A 24587-nucleotide genomic window follows, 5' to 3' on the forward strand; every position below is an offset into this window, starting at 1 on the left:
TGTTTCAGTGGTTACGGATCGATGAATTCGTTGCGTAATGATCTTAGGATATTGAAACGATTAATATCTTTAAAAGCGATCTATACGATATACAAATTAATTTAAGTATCTGGAAGATTTGACAATTTTTAACAAAGTATTACATGTTATAATGTATCGTCAAATTCTCTAGAGACATCAATTAAAAATAAATTATTGCTTGGAGTGGAATATTATACACATACAGATGACACGGAGGAGCAAGAGGTTTCCAGAGGATTCCCACGGATTAAAATTAGTATTATTTACAAAACAATTTAAAACGTGTGACGAACAGTTTCGATAAAAATTATTTGATTAAATATGTTTTATTGTATATTATTGAACCACTGACAACCCTAAGATGCCTTTTATTATGATATAAAAATAAAAAAAATCAGCGAATATCAAATCAATCGTAATGTTTTAATGTTAATGTACCGTAAAGATTATGACCATTGATTAAATAAGTACTTATTTAATCAATGTTATGACTCTGGAGTAATGAAAAATATTTGATGGCAATAAATCTTAAGAATGCGTAGGCGCCGAAACTTAACTTTGTCCGAGCCCGCGGGGGTCTAACTCTATTATAGCTATAATATACGTCAATTATACATATTATATCATGAGATTCGAATCATGGTTGACCGAATAGATCGGTGATCCACGGTCGGCGGATGGTTGCATTGATATTGCCAAGAAGGCAGTTACGTCATTTACGAATATACGCGAGCATACAGCCAGGAAAACGCGGGCGGATTGACACGATCACGATATTACAGTTCACACCAGAGCAGTGATTCTCAGTTCGGGGGAACGAAAACATTGATGTTGAGAAGGTGCGAGCAGTCATAATCATGGGGTAAATTGTAAAAGTTATTGAATTGATTAAACATTAACGAGGAAGAGGAACGAAAATGAATAAGAATACATACAATGCAGAATACAACAATAATTACACCACGCATTGTTAAGCACTCGTTAGTAAATCGACGCCATAAAAGTACGTCACGGAACCTTTATTTTCATTAACCGTAACACGAAAAGGTTATCGTTTTTAAAATTAAAATTTATTATGGCTTAATAGTTAAGTTTCTTAAATATACGAGGGGAGTATGGAATAAAAGTGATTGAGAAACACTGCATTAGAGACACGATATAATAAATTCTCGTGGCCGTCACGTATAGTATACAATATATATATATATATATATATATATATATATATATATATAGTGCTCACGAGCACATTGTGTATGCAATATATTTAAAGGGAATATTATAGGTACGTATCGCAAAACTGGAAAAACAAAAGACGAGACGAGCGGAAGACCGACCAGCAGTGCGGTGGCATTAAGTCGGGTGAAAGCCGTATGGTATGGTAGGTAATGTTACTAGATTGTGTTCATCACGTCGCGGTAAATATTCCCACAGGATGAAAGTATCGTACGCACGTCAAATGATATTATGTAGGTAAAAATAAGAACGAACCATCGTTGCCGATAAAGACAAAAAATAAATAAACAGTTTAAGATGTAAAAATTTTCGAATTGGAGACAAATTTATCAAAAAAAAAATTCAAAAAAAAAATAGGTAAATTAATATAAATTCGTGAACTGTTTTACTTATTATACAATATGATTTTATTTAAAATAAATATGATGTATAATATTCAATAGCCATACTTTAATAGTATAACGAGGTAATAAAAAACGTAGCATTACGTGACAAAAATATATATAAAATTATAGATAATAAATATAATAGATATGAGCTGAGCGTAGTTGTACAAAAACAAAATTTGAGAAGTTGAATTTTAACTATTTTTTTAAGTTGAAGCGACTCTAATTGCAATACAACTTTAGGGAAATTGTCACAATTAAATGGTACAGGAAAGGTGGAGAGTCTATAATGTATCAGAGTAGTACAAAGCATTACAGTTAAAACATGAAACATGTATTAAATTTATAATTTCAATAATTATAAATTACTTAAATTTTGACTTAAGTAAAAGATTTTACATTTACATAATGATTTTTACAATTTCGTATCTCATACTTTGTATTTCGTGAGTATTTACTATTATGAGATAAAAAAATGGAACCGGATAGTATTTTTATGAATCTTTTCTAAAGTTATCTAATAATAAGTAAAAATCGAAATAAAATAAAATTGATTATAAATTAATTTAAATAAAACTAATTGAACTATGTAGTAGGTACTTTAGAACTATTACAACTACTTGATTATAAACTTATAATATTATACTTGAAAATCGTTTTCAAAGACAAAACTATAAAATATTTCGCTAATAAGTTAGCGAAATAGTTTACAGTTTTAGTATATTAGTGTCTGAAAATCGGACGACTTGACTTAGTCAAATAGGTATAGCTCGCACACACTGTGCATATTATGTTTTATTGTGTTGGGTAGTTGTTTAAGTATAAGCCCTCTATGGCCTCACGGGGAGAACTCTGTCCGACTGTCACCTCTCTGTAACCTCCTTCCTCCCGCACAGCTTTGTACGGTATTGGTGTACAATATGTTCATACGAAAAATGACAAACTTAAAAACGACTAAAACCGGGAGCAAACAAACCGTTATGACGTGCGCGCGAAAAAGTGCCGCTGACCCATTCTCGTACACTGTTACAGTATGCTGTACGTACCACCTGAATACAATGTGATCGTCTCGAAATTATAACAATGTACTGTTATGTATTGTGCGTACGCGCACGTACAACTTAATCGATAATACAGCACGTTATTTGTGTGTTTGGGTGTCAACGAAAGCGTCGAACCAGAACCGGTCATATTTATCCCGTTTTCGACCATTTAAATACAATTTAAACAGGTAATTCATTTGAGCAGTCCCACGCACGCGCGTTTTGTCGAAAAACAATTTTTTTTTCCTCATCGCATCCGGTCGGCAATGCGTACAAATTAAACGCGATCGTTTCGAGGACGACAATACATACGACAGAGAGAGGTTTTATTCCGTCCCGCGCGCGTATAGGCCGTGTTCGAAACCAAACCTATTATTATACACACGTGGCATATGTGATTTCTATTGTGTTGCACAGGTGTAAGTATATTACTATGTGCGCGGATTGTGACTGCGATGACATTCGCAGTTTTTAATTAGATGATTGTAATTCCATATGTGATTTTATCGCATGTTATTAATAAAATAAAAAGTGATACGTTTTCAATTCGTTATATGCGTAGTAGTAAACGAGAGTCTTGCGGACATCATTTAAACGAATCGCTTGTTTCAAAATTTTTTTTTTCGGTGTCTTCGTTGAGAAACGCTTTTTACAAACGAGTGCGTCTGCAACCAACGGTGTTCACCCGTACTCGTGACCTCATGGTTTCTGTGACGCTTTTCGGGACAACGCCCTCTCCTCTTCAAGCGCATTCAATATTATTCACACATTATTATATAATTTTATTGTATAGCTATATCATGTATATGTATAACTTAATCATCTCACGTAGGCTCGCCAAACCGTATCTAAATAATATATAATGAAAAGCAGATATTTTTCATCACATCGTATTGTATTGTTTTGTTATTAACATAATTTGTATAGCGTACCTATGTACTGCATAATGTAAGTATATAGCGTATGGTTTTATTTGTAATTCGCCATAATGCAAAATCTGCAATCTCAGTACAAATGTTAAGATTGTTTATGATATTAATTTCAATTTTATCTGATATGTTTTGTTGGTAGTTAAAATTTGTATGAAATGTCCCGGAGAAATTTGTTTAAAAAAAAAATTTAACATTAACTAGATATTTTATATAGCTATAACTGGCCAAAATCGTACTTAGATTAAATCAAGATACAACGAACTTTAATTTTTTCAAAATTCGGGCAACTATATACAGTGAAACTTCCCTTAATGGACACCTTTTGAGTAACGGAAACTTCCAAATAATGCAAGTTTTTCGGGAACGGGGATATTTTTACTACTATAGCAAAACCACTAAATACGGGACACTCTAAATATCGGAAATTTTTATGACATTTACATTTTTGAAATTGATAATTTTTATCGTTAATTAAGAATAATTGTGGAATACCTAATAAAAGTCTACATATACATTATATTTTATTACATAAATGATTATACAGTACAGCATATTTTATCTTATCCAGCCAGTCGTTGAAATAATACCGTGCTGACGAAATGCTGTAACTAATGCGTTGTCGTATTATTATTTAGTTATTTGTGATGCCAATATGAACGTATTCTTTTCATAAATGTCAATTTTGAATTATTGTAAAAGTAAAATTATTCTAATTTATATTTTAATTTAATTTATAATTCTAACTCAATAAAAATAAAATGTCTCCCTCTAAATAACGGACAAAATTTCAGCAACCATCAACCTCCAGTATTTAGACGTTTCACTGTATATATAGTTTTATATTTTGAAAGTATTACTTGCACTGCAGCAGATAATTATCTTAATCAATAGTTTTCATTAAAATCGAATGCATTTAGTTTTCTCTTTGTTTAATTTTATTTATTGTAATCTTAAAAAAATTTAAACCATCGAGTTTAAATACTTTATGACCGGACAAAAAATAAATGTAAACACATGTTTGCTTTAGCATGTTTTGGCAAGGTTTGTAAACGAAACATACGTCAACCGTTGCCGGAGTCGGAGTGTGAATTTATGGCTACTATCCAAAGCACTATAATTGGTCAGCATCGATGCAAAAGGACGTTTTTACACGAGTGCGATATTTTCAGCAAAACTGTGTACCTACTTTAAAGCTATTATTTTAAACACTCTATAATACGCATACATAGCTTTTCAGACTTACTGAAATTATAGTAGCAGTGTGAACGATTCTTTTAACACGTGTGTACGTGACTAATTTTTGCAACTCAAACAACTTCAAAAGTAAAAAAGAGTTCAATTTAAAAATATTACCTTCAGTAAAATATATTTGTATAATTGGTATATACCTTATAACGGAAGTATGAAAAGTAGTAGGTATACAATACTTTCTTTAGCTTTAAACTCGAAATGCATTTATTGCTGGATAGGTTGAAGCGTATTTTAAATGACAATAATAACATAGAACGTTTTACCGTATTGAAAAAAGTAATTAACTGTGCGAAAAAATTTGAATAAATAATTGCAATACAATTTTCAACACAAATTCACCTTAATTATTAAAATGACATCTACAATTTAAATTAGTGTTTTTTAAAGTATATTAAAAAATATTTCTAGTTATTAATTTTTTTTAAATAAACATGCGTGTTCAAAAAAAAAAAAAAAATTAATTAAGAAATAAATAGGTACGTATAGAAAATTGATATAGAAAACCTGTTTGTATATATTGTTGTTTTCTCCCAAATATATAAACAAAATATACTTAGTACAATTCAGTCATTTTAGATATTGGTTACAAACAGAACACAAAAAAATCAATTTGTTTAATATTTAAGATGGTGCACTAATAAGTTTGTTGACATTCCAGATCAAATTCGTCTATTAATTTATCATATCAGGAAATTATTCTTTAGTGTTTAAGTGCAAAACGTGAAAGTCACTGATACGACATTGAAAAATAAATATGATTATGAGACAAGAAAAATAAATAAATATAATTTAATGTACACATAGGAAAAATAGAGAGAATAAGGAGTAGAGACTAAATGCAAATACCGAAACGGTCTGTGTTTATATAATCGCCAAGCCCACCATCCGGAAAAGTTCGGACACTCGGTTCATACGCACGAGAAAAAATATATTATAAAAAAAGTTATTTTTAAACTTTTTTTTTCGCACTACAGGAAAAGAGACCCAATTAGTTGGTAGATTCCTAAACAACGAAAACGATAGTAAACGATCTGTAAAACCAAACATTAAATATAACGTTCAAGGAGTAAAACGACGATAATATCGTGCCAAATCAGAATAAGGGAGTTCTCTGATAAATGTAGACACAAAGATTTTAGAATGTCTAGATTAATTAGACTAAAAATACAATTCATGAAAGAAGAAATCTTGACCAGAAAATATAATTCTTTGAAAAGTATGATGAAAGATCTATAGATAAAATTATTACCCAAAAAATAAAAAATACTTGAATTTATAAACATGTTTAAGTTCGAAGAAACTTAAAAACTTTGTTTAAGAACATCTTAAGTTTGAACAATAGCCATAATGTACAATTTTACCTTGATAAATGTATAATTAATGATTCTCATTTAACTAAATTGTATTTATAATTTGAAGTGTATTTGAAGAAAATAGTAGCTACATCATTAATATAACTGCAAGATGGAACAGTTTATTTAACATAATCATGTCAAACACTAAATTATTAAAACTTATAAATAATATAATTTTAATATTTATAAATATAACTTAAATTAATTATTAAATACTCGTAAGTATAGCGACTTAAATTATTGCATCTTAGAAAAACAATGACCTCGTTGAAACATTTCAAGTACACAATATTATTTATATTATGTTGTTGTAGGGGTAGATTTATTTTATCATACTATGTATACACTTATTTTAAGATTTTTGTAAGAAAGTAAATTATAATTATATATTTTTTCTACCCATGATTTTGCGTAATAAAGATAAATTCACTCAGCAAAATTTTGTTCCGTGTCACTATAGTATAATCTTGGATACGTTCCAGAATGTCTGGCAATTTGAAATCTCTTGTTTTATAAACTTTTATTTAAACAATGAATAATATTAATAAATATTACACTTCTTCAGTAATGTAAAAATTCGATTATTATTTCATTGAATTTTTAAAATAATTCTATCGATGTGAGCATAAAATTGCTGAAAAGATATTTTGTTCTTAAATTAAAGTTTTACAATTACAATATTATATATGAGTACTTAATTAAATGAAAATATTGTTCGAAAGAACATTCTTAATTGTTTTTTTTTTTTATAATTTTATGTAATTAGTTAGACAATTTAACAATTCATTTACGTAAAAAATGTATTTATTCATTCACTACAAAATAAGAATTTTAATGAATGAGGGACGGAACAACCGTTTAAAGGTGCTAATATATTCATGTTATTTTGTAAAGAATTTTCGGTTGTCAGATTTTTGAAAATATTTGTTCTAACCTTCGATATACTGCACTTGTATTTAATTAATGACCACATATTTTAAACGTCTCTCCCAATCGAATAAAAATAGTAAATAGTATGTTTGTAACAACGATTATATTTCTATCGACCGTATTAATTTTGTTGCGAATTTTATGTAACAGCAAGGCCATATTTTCAAGTGACTGTCAATGTTAGCGAATATTTAATTTTAATTTTCCATTTCTATGTTGATGCAATCTTTATTACACATGTATGTTTTATTTTAATGTAAAATAAAATGCGCAGAGTTAATTTTGGATAATTTTTTGAATAAAGTGGGCGATTGTTGGAAAAATTTATTTACTAAAAATAAAGTCAATAATGACCTTCAAATAATACTCGAGCTGTAATTCTTCAAATGGCGCCTAGACAACATTATGACATCGTTGACAATTTACTCCGACCGGGAAATAATAAATATCAATGAGATTTTATGAAAAGTCGATAACCCATAGATAGTAATTATAAGATTTTATTATATAAAGGTATTAAAACTAAATTTTGAAGTCAATATTATAATAATTACTAAAGGAAAATATTCTTTAAAACTATGTTCTCATTATTAAAATAAGTAAAAATCTTGCTATAAAATAAAATAAAATTTTACAACTATTTTCGTTGCTTATCAATAAGTAACAATAGTTAAATTAGTTGCTTATTTAATATGATATTGTAACCATACGGACTTGGAGTGGATTTATATAAATTTTCTTAATAGTATAATCATAAATCATAAATGTATTAAAGTTAACTATATATAATCTTAATTTTATAATTTTCATTTTTATGAATAGAAATTATAAAAATATCGAGATATTTACTACACTTATTATTTTTACTACTAGTAAAAACCATGATATGAAAACGTAAATACTTTAATTGGCCTTAACTGATAAAATATAATATGGGAAAAAATTCATTGAATTTTCTCATTTGGTTAACTTTCACTGAAAAGATAATTTGAATAATTTTATAAATAAACATCAATTTTAGGTATTTAAATCTATTGATAAAAATGTAAATTTTTCTTTTTAATATGCTTTTTCGTGAATAAGACATCTACTTCGGTGATATATGAAATGCAACATAATATGCCTAATAATAATAGTGCAACAAGTGGGCGTATAGTCAGTAGTTTTAACTTATAACTCGACGGTTTTATATTAATTTATTGTAAAGATAGAAAATCATCAAACATACAGATAACATGTTTACATTGATATTTGGGTCGTGTCTATAGGGTTTATTTTTAATCGGCCTCATTTGCTTATGGGGCGCATTTATCGTCTAGTGGCGAATTCAATTTCTAAATTCTGAGATCTGAACACGAACTATAAGAACTACTGTAAGACATAATTCAATTTAAACTGACGAATCAATAAATTAATTATCTAGGTGGATTATATATACTGCACTATACATTTCGTCGTAATATTTTGAATATATATTTGATGTACAAAGATTGTTATCCTAAAAGACAATATTCTAAATCTGCATATCTATACCAATACAATAATTATAAAATATATCATTTAATATAATATAATTTATTGCAAATATATTCACGCTTCAATTGTTTTGTTCTAGTGTAATAGATAATATATACACAATAGCTATAGGCGATCACCAATAACTCACGAATAATAAATATAAAATACTATATGCAAATTGTAAATTAGTATGTTAAGTAATAATATTATTCCGAAATAGTTACATTATCTAAATAAATCATTAATATTTATCTAACGAATATTCTATTAAGAATAAACATACAGCAATTATTTCATTACTACATGAACAAAACATTATTAATAATTTTACATGGTTATGCTGCAAATGTTCATCTTAAATTTCAATTGCGTAATTAAGTTAATTTGCATAAAATAACACAAAACATGCCCATAATGAATACATTTAATACACGATGGATACATTTTAGAAATTTTTTATTTTTTCATTTATGATGTATAAACGTGTGAATTACATTATTACTTTATACGGAAGAAAAAATATAATAAACTGGTTTTAGCTGTTGGCAGAACAAAAAAATACAATTCATAATGTGGTTAAAGGCTAAATAGAAATTTCACAAGTTATTCACAAACTACCCGACTAATTGTCCTCCATAGTGATGAAAAAAAAAAATTAAATTATTACATCAATTTTAAAATAGGATTTATTCGACTATGCACATTTTGAATTTCTATTGGGTTAAATTTGTTTTAAATCTATTAACATGTGTGTACATAAACCTACATATAAATCTATTTATACATCAAAACTAACCTTCCATTCGTGGTAATATTCCTCCGTAATACCCATTGCGAAAGAATTACAATGATTTGCGTGTTCGATTCAATGCAACCGGATGAAAGAGATAGAATTAATTATAAGTCTCCACTAAAATTTTCTTTAGTTTAAGGGGATATGTCAAGAGGCTTTGAATAGCGTCGCACCAACTAACGGATTGGAAACGACCGTTTCACAGCATCTGCACCAAATCAGCTTATGTGCCCCTCCATTGGAAGACAGAAAGCCATAATTTATAATTAAAATAAGAAAAATATACTGTAGCGCACCAGTATTATAATGACCAACAGTATAAATGTTTCGACCCGGTTATCGGGCCACGTTGCTGTCAACCGGATAATTATAGATAGTTGCCAAGTGTTAGGCAGAAGTGAAAAAAAAACATAATATAATCTTATTAACGATGATGGACCGATGGAAATGATTAGCTCGCATACGTCATGCGATAGAAGATACAACTCCATAGTGTAGTACAGAAAGAATAACTCTCAAAGAACGTAAAAAGAAAATAGTAGCCCTTTCATGTTATTGTTATCATATAGCGGACAACGGATAAATATTCAGAATTGTCGTAGTGAACGATAATTTGACAACGCAATACTATTTCGTTGGTAACTAATTTACCATACACTTATATACTATTTAGTTGTAAAGGTACAAGAAGGTTTATATATATATATATATATATATATATATTTTTTTTACGGTGTTGATTTACTAAATAATTAATAAAGAGCGCAATGTTCGCTATTCACACAAAGTATGACCGATTTAGAAATGAATTGGAGATTTCGGTTTTCTATTTATGCATGTTTTATAAACTATACAAAATATACACCATGGTATCGATCACTTAGCGCCCGAACGTATATAATCCATCAATATCATTAAATATTTTTAAAGCCGCTAAAGAATTTAAATTTAAATGCATATAAATTCCATAGAATAAAATAAAAGTATATAACTGAAAAAATGTATCAACAACTAAAAGAAATTACAAGATGTATTATTAGACATTAGCCTCCAGATGTCCTAGTAGTATTCAACTATATAATTTATTAATCATTAACGAAGCCTCTTTTAGTAATATGAAATATTATTCATTTTTTTAATTTATCGTGAAAACATTAAATACCTTATATGCGTTTTGTAATACTTAACTAATTGCCTAAAGAACAGCTTGGTTAGCATAAGTGAATTTTATAAACTAAACATATTGTAAAGTATATACGTACATTACTCTTTTATGAATTGATTATTTTTTTGATAAAAATATTAAAATTTAAACTATAATTCTTCTAGATTTTAGTACAATGTTTATAAAAACATATTGGTTGATTGACTTTATTAATAATGATATATATATATATATATATATATTTTTAATGCATATATTTCACAATACCTACTAATTATTATTGTAATTCAATAGAAAGAATGTTACATTTATATTTTATGAGGAACGAAGTGATCAGTAAATGTACCTATACTATTATAAATAACATAATAACAGAGCAAAGTGCAATTATTATTAATTAGTAGTTATGCGTGGGCTATGGAATTAAGTGCAAGGTCAAAGGCACATAATATTTATACATTTTCAATAGGTACCTAATATTATTTTCCTAGAGCAAGCTTCTCTACATAATTTGATCTTGCAAAACTTAATCATGGTTATGATTAGTAATCAGACAAATAAATTTAACAAAAAAACAATTTAATACATAAAGTTTGATATTTTTAAACATCTTAAATGTATATAATAGATAGATTCATTAGCATTTATTTTCCATTATACTAATTAACTTTCAATTAAATTTGAATAATGTTGGAGAGTTAGAGATGCTTCAATGAACTTAATTTTGAAGGACAATATTGCCGTGTTGTTAGCGTAATTAGTTAGAATAGTTTCGAATATTCGAAGGATATTAGACGTAAAAATACTAAGATCATGAGTTACATCAGTCATTTGGGGGACCCCTTTTTAAATGTGAAAAATAAAAGAAAAACGATTTTCTTGGCTAACAGAAAATAAATGGTTTTTGAGATATGAGCAAATTATAGGAGCCGGAAAAAAGTTTTAGCTTGAAAATTAGATTGTTGTGCCAAACTCTATTAGAAGTTTTTACTATATCCAGGAAATCTCTAAAAAAATTTTTTTGTTTTCAAAATAGAAAGCAATCTTGTTAACCAACCAATGAATTGGCTGAATTTTGGAATGAATAACTTAGAAATCAAATTGTGCATTGGGTATGATGTTTGATGATAATAATAATAATAGTTTATTTAGGCCCAATAAAGGGCAATGGAGTTTACAGTATAATTAACAAAAATTATAAATATATGTAATAATGATAATAATTATACTAATAATAATACCTAATAATAGTATTTAATTATAATGATTAATTGCTAATTTTATATTCTCAAAAACATACTTAGTTTTATTAATTTACTTTTTGTTAATTGCTTATTAACTTAAAATTATACTTAATTAATTTGGTGATATACTATTTGAAATTCAAACATAAAAGGCGAAATTTAGATTCTTTATCAAAATTAAAAACGAAATTTATTCTATTATGGCTTCGTAGCATACAACTTAAAGCATTATAGTTATATAGTTGCGAGTGGAAAGATTCATAAAAGGTTAATTTAGATCTTAAATCAAAAGTAGGAACTAACCAACTTATTGCCTTCAAAATTTCAGTACAATTAATTAGATAATTTAATATTAAAGAAAAAAAAGAAAAAAGAAAATTCCATTTATACATAAAGAACATAACTGTAAATATTATACGAATTTTTCAAATAACTTAGCAAGTATAAGATGTAGATTTATAGGTCTGTGTAAAGAGATTGAAAGTACATAACATACATTAATATAAGTATTGAACAATGTATAGTACAAGTATTGAAAATAAATAATTTGAAAGCTTAACAAAATAAGAATTATTACAAGCAAGATGAAACATTAAAATATAGACACAGATATCACATTATATCATGTTTTAATTAAAAATTATATAATTTATAATTGTTAGTAAAAAAGAAAAATATCAAGGATTTTAAATAATAATTAAATAATAATGAGGTACTTGAAATCCTACTAAATATTGAATAGGCACTTTATAATACATATGTATACTATGTGTATGATTTATATTGTAGGTTTTTAATCGATTAATATTTTAAGACACATATTTTGTCCGTGTTCTGTTTTAAAATTTCTGTACAAAGTATAAACTTCATATAACGTTATGAGGATATCACACATCGTAACGATGTCGTTTAAATTATTTTCAATGAAAAAGTAAAAATTAAAAATAAATGATTGAAAAAAAAAACTGGAGAATTCTTCCATAAACTTTGATTTCAAACCAGCACTTCAGAAAATAACAGCATTATCAAGAACCACATGGGATTATGTATTTGCCTAGTTAACTGTAACAAATAAAGTAAATAATAATAATAATAATGTAAGTTCATTTGCACATACGGAAATTAATTTTATTACTAAAAATTAACCATTAAAAATTGGCAACGGGTCCTCTAGTCCTCTAAATTAATTTATCGTCCATTATAGACCATTCAGTACTGTAAAAATAACATGTTCTAAAATTAATAATAATTAGTTCAACGACATTAGTCAAAAAGACTACGTTATCCGGGTTCTAATTATAAAATGTACTGTTTCACGGGCATTCCGAATGATACCCATATATTTATTCGTGCGTACAATATTTATTAATGCCAGTGCGATTAATATACAAAAAATAATTATTCTTATTATCCATTAGAAAATAATAATCGGGAATCGAATCATAAATACTCCTCATTCAGTTTATCATTCTTAAACTTAAATGATATTCATAAAAATACGAAGAACTGGATACTTATTGATTCAAAAATTATAAACAATAAAATCGGTTCATTACCATAATATATAATACTATGTCATTGTCATTTTTGACTTTCATTCTTCACGTTTTTCCTATTTTTATTGGGCATCCACTGATCGTGGTAGCGGATTGTGGTACCGTTAAACTGATTAATAACAATCAGAGTATAAATAATTTAGAGTCACTAATAACTTATAAATTATATTGTATGCAAATAAAAAATATTTACATTTACGAAACAATAAAAAACACTTAAGTATACACGCGTTAAAGAATGCACTACAATAGGAATGTCGAAATGTATTCTATACGAATGATTCTATATAACTAAGTATAATTAACTGTTACACATCAATGTGGTTTCGACCCATTACCCACAAGTTACTGCAGCTATAGACCATATACATATTATGATATTTTATATTGCATTAAATGTTGTGTGCATTGTCCATACCACATATATATTTATATTTAATTAATACTGCAGTTTCAATTTTTTTTAATTTACACAACACGTTGTTAACGACATCTGTACGTATCACTTATCTAATACTAATGGATGAAAAGTACAACAATAGTACATTATATGAACGAATTACAATATAGAAAGCCAGATTAAAAAGTAGGACGATATAACATATGATATATTGTATAAAATATTTAATATCTGCTTATACTCGATTGTATATTATCTAAATAGCTACACAGTACTTGTGACATTACAAAAAATAACTCAGCTTAAATTATCATGTGGGTATGTTATTTACAAAAATAATACATAAATACTATTATATACATACATCTAATATATAATGACAATGCAACACTGAAAAATATCACATTGTCTACATTTAAACAGAATAAAATATTTTGCCATAGGTTTCATTTATATCAATTTTTGTATTAAATTAATTATGTTTCCCTAAAATTAAAAAAAAAAAAAACTTACGAATTCTTTATAATTATTGATCAAGTATTTAAAAAAAAATAGATAAACTAAGTAATTGATTCACATTCTACTATCTTAGTAAAACTTCGAATAGAATACATATTTTAAAAGTGTTATACAAACGAAAATAATTTGTCAATATTCTACACACCTAGATAAAATTGCTGGACAAAGCCCCATAGGCAAAGCCGGAATAAGCACCTATTGGGCATCGGGGCTGAAATTTTATATGGGCCCTTTTGACAAAATATGTTTTATAAAGCTACTAGCTACGCTCGCAGAACGATACATTTTTTTAACTATTTCACAAATTGTCAATTGCATTATAGAATTATAAAATTAATAGGCATATACAGTTTATGTCTATAAAACTATTAGTTTTAAGGTGATAAAAAATGTGTATCGGCTTAAAATTGTTTGGGCCCCTTTCACTTAGGTACTCGAGGGGCCCCGGGGCTGCCGCTAGACCCTCCCCTTAATCCGGCATTACCCATAGGATCAGTTCTTTGTGTTTAAATTATTATTATTGTAAATGGAATTATTAGTAACACATTTGTTTCTAATTTATAGGTTAGTTCTAATTGTTTAGCGATAAAATGTTTTAAAATTAAAAAGTAATACCGGGAAAGTGTTTGAGACTAAGGTTAAGATCTATAATCATGTGTGGGAATTGTTTAATATTAAGCTTTATGTTTTAAACTCTGTACTTACAGAAAAAAATAATCATAAGAAATAATTAAAATCCTAACAGGAACTGAACTGTGATTGCTAAAAACTATATATTTTCAAGAATTTCATCAGAATAATTCGAACACATAGTTGAACCGGTTATCATAATAAAAATAGTGCTATAGATAAAATAATATATTAAATAAAATAATTTTAAACATATATACACTATAAATATTATTAATACGTTTTAACTAATATAGAGAATATAGTTGAAAAAAAATATATAAACTCAAAGATTTACCCGGGTCAACAAGGAATATTTCAAATAGTGCGGCAGTGTTGGTATATCAATAATAACAGTAAAGCATAACTAAAGTTTTTTATTTAACTACAGTATACGATAAAAGAAGTATAATTTACTTTATCCAATGATCATTGAAATACTGAGAAACATACCATGTTGACTTGAATTAATTATAATTTGAACAATTGTAAAAATATGTAAATTTCATTGAAAATGTGTTGACGCATTCAGTTGTAAATGTCAACTACTTTATTTACTTAATGTATTTTTCTAAATGTCGACAGTATAGTTTTTTTTTTTTTTGCTAGAATTTGATAGACATTTATGATAAAAAGTTTTTTCTAAAGTCCTAGATAACCCAAATTAAAGTGGTAAAGTATGTTGAATGACATCTATAGGATCTATTTTGTGAGTGAAAGCATGTAATATGTAATCGCAATATTTTTTATAGTTTACTATATTATTTTAGGATTCTATACAGAATTCTAACAACAATCCTTTCATTTCAGTAGTATTGTTTACATCATCTATTTTAATTTTTAAGTGAGTTATGAGTACAAAAAATATTAATATTTGAAAATGCTCATAATTCACTTATAAATTAAAATATCGTAAAAAACCGACGAGAGAACACAGATAATGTTCTTACCAAAAAGTTTGACAATAGGTCAATTCACTCTAATATCAAAACTAAAAGCACACCATTGGAACTGGTAAACGAAAATTTACCATATCGCACGTAAAACGGAGACAACACATGTGGGTACGGCGTCCTCTTAACATGTTTTTTTTTTTAATTATAAATTACAATGCATTTTTATTGAAAATTGAGTATATACATCAATTGACTTCAGTGTGGACATTTCTTGGAAAATTACCTTTTGTTCTTTGTTCGTCCCATTTATTTATCCAAGCATTTGGGCATAATCTTCGATACATATTTTTGAATATATCGCAGTCAGGATTGTTTTCGCCCAAAAGGTATTGACATCGTTGATAGTCTATGTAATGAGTATAACAGTACCGAGAAACGTTAACGTTTTGAAATCTTGGATCTAAAGTACTGCTGTCTTGACCTCCGTCGATCATCAACGATTTTAATGTTTCTTCTTGTTCAGACATTTTTATTTTTAATAACACTTTTAAGATTAAACGGAAATAAAGTATTTCACAGAGGTTAACGTTGAATGAATGTAAATATGAATTGAACTGAACGTGATTGTTGATTTTCAAGTAGGTACAAAATTATTTGTTATTGGCCATTATTATATAATTTTAATTGTATGACATGTTATTATCTTAATTAAATACATATATATATTTTATAATATACGTGTAAATATCGTATAATTCGTATATAAAATATTTATTTAAAAATCAAAAATATACTTAATTGTTGAAATTATTGAGCAGACGTTTTTACTTGTTTAGTTATACCAAATTAATTACCGTTTTCTTTTTATTCCATAATAATTATATTTGAATGTGTGCATTTGTTTTTAGTTATGTAGATTGGTTTTAAAATATCTTTTATTTCATTAAAATAGGTATTTTTTCCTGTAAAGAAACGGGTATGGTAGTTCGGTGTATAATTCAAATTCTATACTTATACGAACAGATTGTTTAATTTTATGTAAACTTATGATAGTTATGCCAATTTAATTATAAAATACGGTAAATTAAAATAATTCATCTTAAAAATCAAAAATACCTGATGGTACTTGTTAGTCGAAAATATCAATGAAGAAATATCTTAAATAAATATCCATAATAATGGGAATCAAAATAAATTTTAAATATTTTCATAAAATAATATATACATATTTATAATTTTTTTTTTGTTATTTTAATGAAACATTATAAAGAACTTATTTTTACTTGAGTATTTTTAAAAATGTGTTTATAATAATAGATATCAATTGGAAAATCATAAACTGTTAAATGTCTAGAGTATTAACAGTATATTACATGCTCATATAAACTACCTACGTAAATATTGATTTTTATATACGGCATTTTTAGTTTTTCTAATTATATTTATGCTTTACACATGTATTATTTTTTTTTTTTTTAACTGATATTGTGTACTTATATGGTTTACAGTGTCAAAATATAGTTTGTACAATCAACTAAATCAATAAAACTAAAAATTGATTAATGCCTGCTAAATATTAATTCTTTTGTTTTTTTTTAAAAAAATATCAAAACACTATATTTTATTAATAAAATGTAATTATATTGTAATATAAGTCAAAAATATTTTTATACAAAATTTCAATTTACGATTAGTTTAATAATTAACATTGATAATAACCATTTAACAACAATAGTAATTTGTATGAATATATAAATAATAGTTATAAAATAAATAACGTTTTATACCTACAAAAAAAAATATGTTGCACTACTAACTACGACTAACTACTTGCTAGAAGATAGTAAATTATTAAATTATTAAATGTTTACATGAAAATTTATCATGATGATAATATAGATCTTTAGTTTCAACTGACTATATTTATTTCTTATTATTTTTTTATTATTTTAGCTCAAGTTTAAATATATTATTTACCGATTTTATTTAATAAATAAAAATATTTATATAAATAAGTACTTGCTTTATTCGAACAAAATAAAGAAAAATAACCAGTTTCCTATTGAAGTTTTACTTTTTTAATTATTTATGAAATTTACTTAAAAAAAAAAAATAATAATAATAAAAATATATTTAATTAATAAGTTAACACAACAATTAATGAGATATTAAATAATAATAATGACGTGATATATGACGTCTATTGATGTTTAATTTATACTATATATTAAAAATATCGTGGTCAGGTTAAGACATGTTGAGTTTTAACGAAATCACAACACCATTTTTTAATACAAAGAATTTTATAAACAAGCTTGATTTAAATAATTTCATTGACATTTTTAAAAGATTGCTTGATGTAAATTGTTAAAAGTGCATAATTATTCATTTATACTAATATTTTTATGGAATCATTTATACTTCGATATTAATAAGGATTTAATATTGATTAATTTCCGATGTGGTTATATTATTCTAAGTATTGGATACATGTAGTTGCTAATATTTAAAATATTTAAAATATATTTAATTATTAAAACAAGCATTCTGTATATAATTATATTTAAAATTCATTTTTTTTTATGTAGGTATATTTAAACATTTTATCTTTCGAAAGTTTTTAAAATTACGCATCTACAAAAGACTAATCGTTTTTAGGGATTTTCAGCTTAGAAATATTTGTTATTAATGTAGGTAGGTGTACTGTAAACAGTGCAGCATAAATTTATTACGAGATGTAAATAAAACTACAATAAATGGGAGTTGGGACCATAACAAAATAGAAACGCATCTTTAACACTTAAGACTCTAAGCTTAAAAAAAAAACTGAAATAAATATTGCAGAGTGCTGAGTGGTTTATTTTTAGAAGGCAGTGTTGAAAAAATATTGCAAAACCTTATCATCTGTCATATCATAGCTATGATCATAAATAAATATTATGAATTTTAATAGTTCTATTTAAGACATTGTCGTAAAATACAAAAACGTTTGATAAGTTACAACAAAATAAGTATTATTATAGTTATTTGTATATAGGCGCGAATACAAGGGGGTTTCAGGGGCTGCCCCCCTATTAGGCCTTCGGTACTTAAAATATTTCAAAGATTACTTTAATTTTTAGTTTATTTATTAAAATAAAAAGGAGCAATTCTATACTTATAACATATTATATTATATTGCTTATTGAAAATTAAGAGTGATTGATAATTATGATAATTTATAAAATCCTCATTAGTTCTAACCTAGAAAGATAAAAATAGAGGATTGGTCAAATTAATTTGCTAATAAACTGTGATATTTTTTTCAACTACTAAATATTTTTTATTCTTGATTATGTATTGACTCGTATATAATGTACGCAATAAAAGATAATTTTGTTATTAAAGTTTTTTATTATTATTTTATAATAAGCATGTACGATTATTATTTTATCCGCTTTATAAACTTAAACTTAATGCCTATAATTTTATGTATTTGAAATACATTTTTTGGTCCAGGCCCTTTTTTTTTCATTTCTAGATATACACCTTTTTATACATATCTACCGATCATAGGAAGATTAAAAAAAAATTACAATCGTACATTTTAAACATGATTATAACTTATAAGTGATACTTGATAACCCAATTTTAAATTAATTATTCAATTTTTACAAGTTGTATTTTTCTTTAAACGTTTTACCTATGGTTCCCCAACATTCAAAACACCCAATTCTTGTATCTACAGTCTGTGTTAGGGACAATATAACAAACGTATATAGGGAACCTCGAAAGATTTATTTCATCTAATATCTACTAGATTTTAGTGTAACTAGGCTAACATAAGAGCAAATGCGTACGCAAAAAAAATATTTTGAAGGAAGTAATATTTTCATACTTATATGATATATATACCACTTTTACTCTATAAAAACCAATTGAATCATTTTTTTTTTTTTTTTTTTAATGTTGGTAGGTGGTTTTGAACCTCTAAAACCCCCCTTGTATATGCGACTGAATACGAGTATTAGGTCAACTTATGAAAATCATAGAGACCACCCGAATATATATGGTAAGTAACAAATGCGTATCTGCCAAGCGTACAAAACGTAATCCCATGGTTTATTTAACATAAAATAAAACACGTCTATTTTTAATAAAAAAAATTTAGCAGAGTGCACTTCGAATACTTTAAAAACGTTACACAAAATTTAACTTTAAAAAAAGAATAATTTAGTAGATTGAAAACAATATATATATGACGGTTAAGATGGAATTGAAAAAAAATTTAATTAATCTGTTTTCTTTGTTTTTATTTTTATTAAAGGTCGTTTTATTAATATTGGTATCATAGGACAATAGGGCGTCAATGTGGTGTCACCAGCATTTTATTTTGAGCCATTATAGATTACAATAGAATTTATAAAATGTTTAGTCTAAGTACCTACTATTATTGTGACATTAACATTAATGTTATTACATTATTGAATATTCATTATTGAATTTGATTTTCTGTTACAGTTAACAATAATAAATTGTACGTTAAAACACGTGAAAAAATTCTAGATACAAAACGCAAGAGTATTATTATATGCATATTTTATATTGTACTAGTATTATTATTATTGATTTTTTCCTTGGAGCTATAGGTTAGATACATTGTTTACCCAAATCTTTACCCCGCGATCGCTATACATCATTAAAATAATACATTTGTATAAGAAAATATTATATAATATTTAATACAATATTAATAATAATATTATTATATTATTAATTATATTATTATTATATTATTAATATTATTATTATTAATAATATAATATTTTAGGTTTGCCATTCGTCCCGTTGTTCCGGCCGATCATTCAGTTTTTCCCGGTTTATAGAAGCTGAGAGAAAATAACATATACCATTTTATTATTTAATAATAAAACGTATACAACAATAATGTATTTTTGTATTAGCCAAAAAATATTTAAATCACAAAACCGTATAGGTGTTTATTTTTGTTTCCATAAAAAAAAAAGGGGGTCGTTCAATACGATGTTCAGATTTCGAGATTTAAAAATGTGGCAACCCTAACCTGAACCTACGATGTAATAGGAAATCGACGGGATGGCGGTCTGCGAGCGGAACGGCAATTCGAACGGATACCGTCGAAAGTTACACGTGTACGTACGAGGACATCGGACGTAAGTCGGAAACGAAAAGAAAGCGCGAAATATTTCTTTTGGCCCCGTCGTACGAATTCTTTTATTGACGGTTTTCGCCGAACACGAAAATAATTTAGTCCGGTGAACTTGGGCGACGGAATACCGTAGGAATTCGTCTCCTGTTAGGGGGGAGGGGGAGGGGGTAGAAAGCTCGGCGGCCGTCCGGCGACGTGTCACGATCGCGCATTCCTCTTGGACCGTCCTGCGAACCATACGGATATAAGACCAAAACGCCAAGCGCGCTTTTGCCAGGTGCCAAGAAAACTAAGCGATACGATTTCGGACGAGCCGTCGACCGAACGCGTTCACTCACTGTCGCGGCGATAGGACGCGAACGCAATTAGTTCTGTCACTCGGCGGTGGCGCGCACGCGCTACGGGCGACATGCTAAATATACATGTACATCATACGTGAGCGCACACGTGGCGACGACGACGAGATTGATTGTCGCGGGCGAAACGGTATCAAACACCGGTATCGTATTATTGTCCATTTTTCAAACCCTAGGATTCAGGTCAACTCGAACGCAACGCGTACACATACGAGCATATTTACCGCAGCGCATGCGTTCGTCGGTCGGCTACCACCACCTCATCACCTGCGACTGATACGATAATATATATATATATATTAAAGGCAGTGGCGCGGCAAAGGATTACGAGTGAATTGCCTTTGAGATTTTTGTACGAGCGTGGGACGTCGATGTATACATTTACAACTACCCAAGCTGAGTTAAACTTTTTTTTTTCTTGTATTAAACGATCCGTATAACCCTGTTGGTTGTGCAACGTACTGTTCTACATTACACTCGTAGCGCAATATAGTCTATGCCGTAGATTATCCTGAAAACTCTCCAACATACATTTTGAATGTAAATCGCCTCTCAGCAATTTTAAGCTCATCACGCCACCGTTGTATAGGTATGACCAAATGATCGGACTATAAAAATAAAATTACAAGTATTATGTGATTAGAGCATCGCTTACTTAATTTTGCAAGTTGACATGCGCGTATTTTGATTGCGACCTATTATACCAATTTTAGCAAAAAGAAATTTTCTTAAATTATACAAATGGATTTTATTTATCAATATCGGTCAAAAAAGGGCTCCAGGCTCAAAGGGTTAACTTTCAGACTCCCAGATACTAAATGCTCTTTTGCGCACGATTATACGAGTAACTATAATAATACATGAAACTTAGTTATATAAAGGAACTTACATTTCATTGTTTTCCACGTGTTATTCGTCTTACATGATATTAATTTTCAGTGTCATCGTTAACGGACAGACAACTTAGGAAATTTCTTAGGGCCATGCACTTAAAATAAACTTGGGGGCTCACAATTTGTCAAGTAGGAATAGTAAGATATATTCAGGTGTAAGGAAATTTTACTGTTCTTGCCTAGGTCCTTACAAAAGCTTGCGACGGCACTGTTAATTTTAATTAGTATACGCTAATTTTTATTGCTGTGTAAGCACTGAAAGCATGTATTGCGGCTTAAGATTATTTAAAGCGGTTCAATTTTTTCCTTTAGTTACAACCGATTATTAGTTTTGAACATAATATTTATTATTTTATATATCAAACATTCAAATGGTTAAACATGTAAATAATTACAACAAATGTTTTATAAAGACCGGACTTTTTTTAAATAAATATCAAACTTTGATGAAAATATTATAATAATGTTATACTCGAATAATCAGACGAATAATGATATTCAAAAACATATCGGTTTGTATCAAAATGTAGAAAATTACGTTACCTACATTTTATTGAACAAATTACATAAAAGTGATTGATTTTGCTAGATTATAAGATTTTAAAAACTTTTCCATACAAAATGGGTACGAGGTTGGTTCAAAACGAGGTTGGCTAATCCAAAACCACAACGTACTATTGAACAATATGATTGATTTGTTGATGTATGTGAAATTATAAATTATAAGTGAAAATCAATAAACATTTCGAACATCAAATTTACGCCTTATTCAACTTGGTAAGGCAGTGAATGGTAATTTATGCGTAGTTTCATGTTTAGACTGGTATTGAGTATAAACAATGATTATGTACGTCGTTCAGGGAAGAACGATTAACGAGAGTAAAATGCTGGATAATACTTCTTAACATAGAAAATTTTTAAACGAAAACCTAACCTACTTTATTAAAAATGTTTCGATTGAATTTTTGTGGTTTTTTACTGTAAATAAAGGAAGTAAGTCACGCCTAGCGTACTGAAATTTAAATTTATTCCGACATTTTTATCATTTTCGTTCCAAATGTATTAATACATAATTGTATAGTCCCAAGAATGTAGAACAGTATTATAATGTAGCTATATTTTTAGATTAGATTTTAGGGCACTGATTATTATAAAATATAATTAAAATTATCTCTACAGTAAAAATATGCTTATTAGTTCGTTATGTATTAATTTTTATTGCTGGCTTGTAATTCATAACATTGAATACAAGTCTATGTAATTACATTAAAGCATCATGTTAGTTCCAATTAAAGTGCATAGTTTAGATTTTTAGGGAATTGATGAATTTAATTTTGATTTATATAAAATAATCACAAATCAAGTACGAAAACATTACGTAAATCTTAATACATAATAGTCAACAGCAACTTACGAGCAATAATATAAAACATTCGCTAAAACGACTTCCGGTGTTTCTGTTTAGTCTGAATTTTATTATTTCACTATACTGAAACGCAACGCGTTTTATTAACTACACAAAATATGGCTGTATCTAAACTGTGCCAAAATTAATCTTTTTCTAAAAATTGATATGTAAACTGCAGTAAGAAAAAATTTAACATTATACAATCAACGACAAAACCGATAAGATACATTATATAAGCTGCGTAAATTTATTCTACACACCTACGATGTTATATACTAAATAGTATAATGTTAAATTATTTCTTGCTGCAATTTACTATCTCTCCAAAAATATAATTTATTATCCTTGATACATATTGATTCGAATGATTAACATATTTTAGTAATTCATGTATTTTTCCAAATCTGAAAAGTATATACTACTATATTTTTTAATCATTGAATATTTGATAGGTTTTTTTTGATTTAACTAAAGAAGTTTAATAATAATATGATAACTAGTCACTCTAGACCTATTTGACCTAGGTATCAAGGTATCTATGTATTGAACTTATAGCCTTCACTGGCAAATTTCATAGATATATAGGGTTATCGGGTCCAACAATATTGTAAATTGTTATTTAAACTGAAAAAAATAAAAAATGGCTTTTATCTACCGAAATAAATTAAAAAGTTCGTAAAAAAGTATGGCACAAAATTCGAAAATGATCAATTAAGTTTTACAAAAATTTTATGCTGTTTCGATTTTATAGACACGGTGCGTACGAAATGTCGAACTTTAGGGTCTCAAGGCCTCAAGGCAACTGCTAAAAAAGGAGCCTATTAAAAATATATTAATGAAAACTACTTT

General features: G+C 27.3%; 1 protein-coding gene across 6 annotated transcripts in view; it reads right to left on the bottom strand.

The window, feature by feature from the left end:
* Nucleotides 1–24587, bottom strand: part of LOC112687256 (tropomodulin) — a 45443-nt gene that overhangs the window by 19335 nt on the left and 1521 nt on the right. Inside the window, exon 1 of one of the 6 annotated variants that reach the window (XR_003148958.1) lies at nucleotides 15317–15384. The exons of 4 other annotated variants lie outside the window; for them this stretch is intronic. The gene's annotated coding sequence lies outside the window, so the exon portion shown is untranslated. Of the gene's footprint in view, nucleotides 1–9468; nucleotides 9655–15316; nucleotides 15385–24587 lie in introns of those variants that run through there. One more of the 6 variants, XR_003148954.1, reaches the window with a different exon arrangement.

The sequence above is a fragment of the Sipha flava genome, unplaced genomic scaffold (assembly GCF_003268045.1).
Source record: "Sipha flava isolate LNK unplaced genomic scaffold, YSA_version1 339_pilon_pilon, whole genome shotgun sequence".
Classification (NCBI taxonomy): domain Eukaryota; kingdom Metazoa; phylum Arthropoda; class Insecta; order Hemiptera; family Aphididae; genus Sipha; species Sipha flava.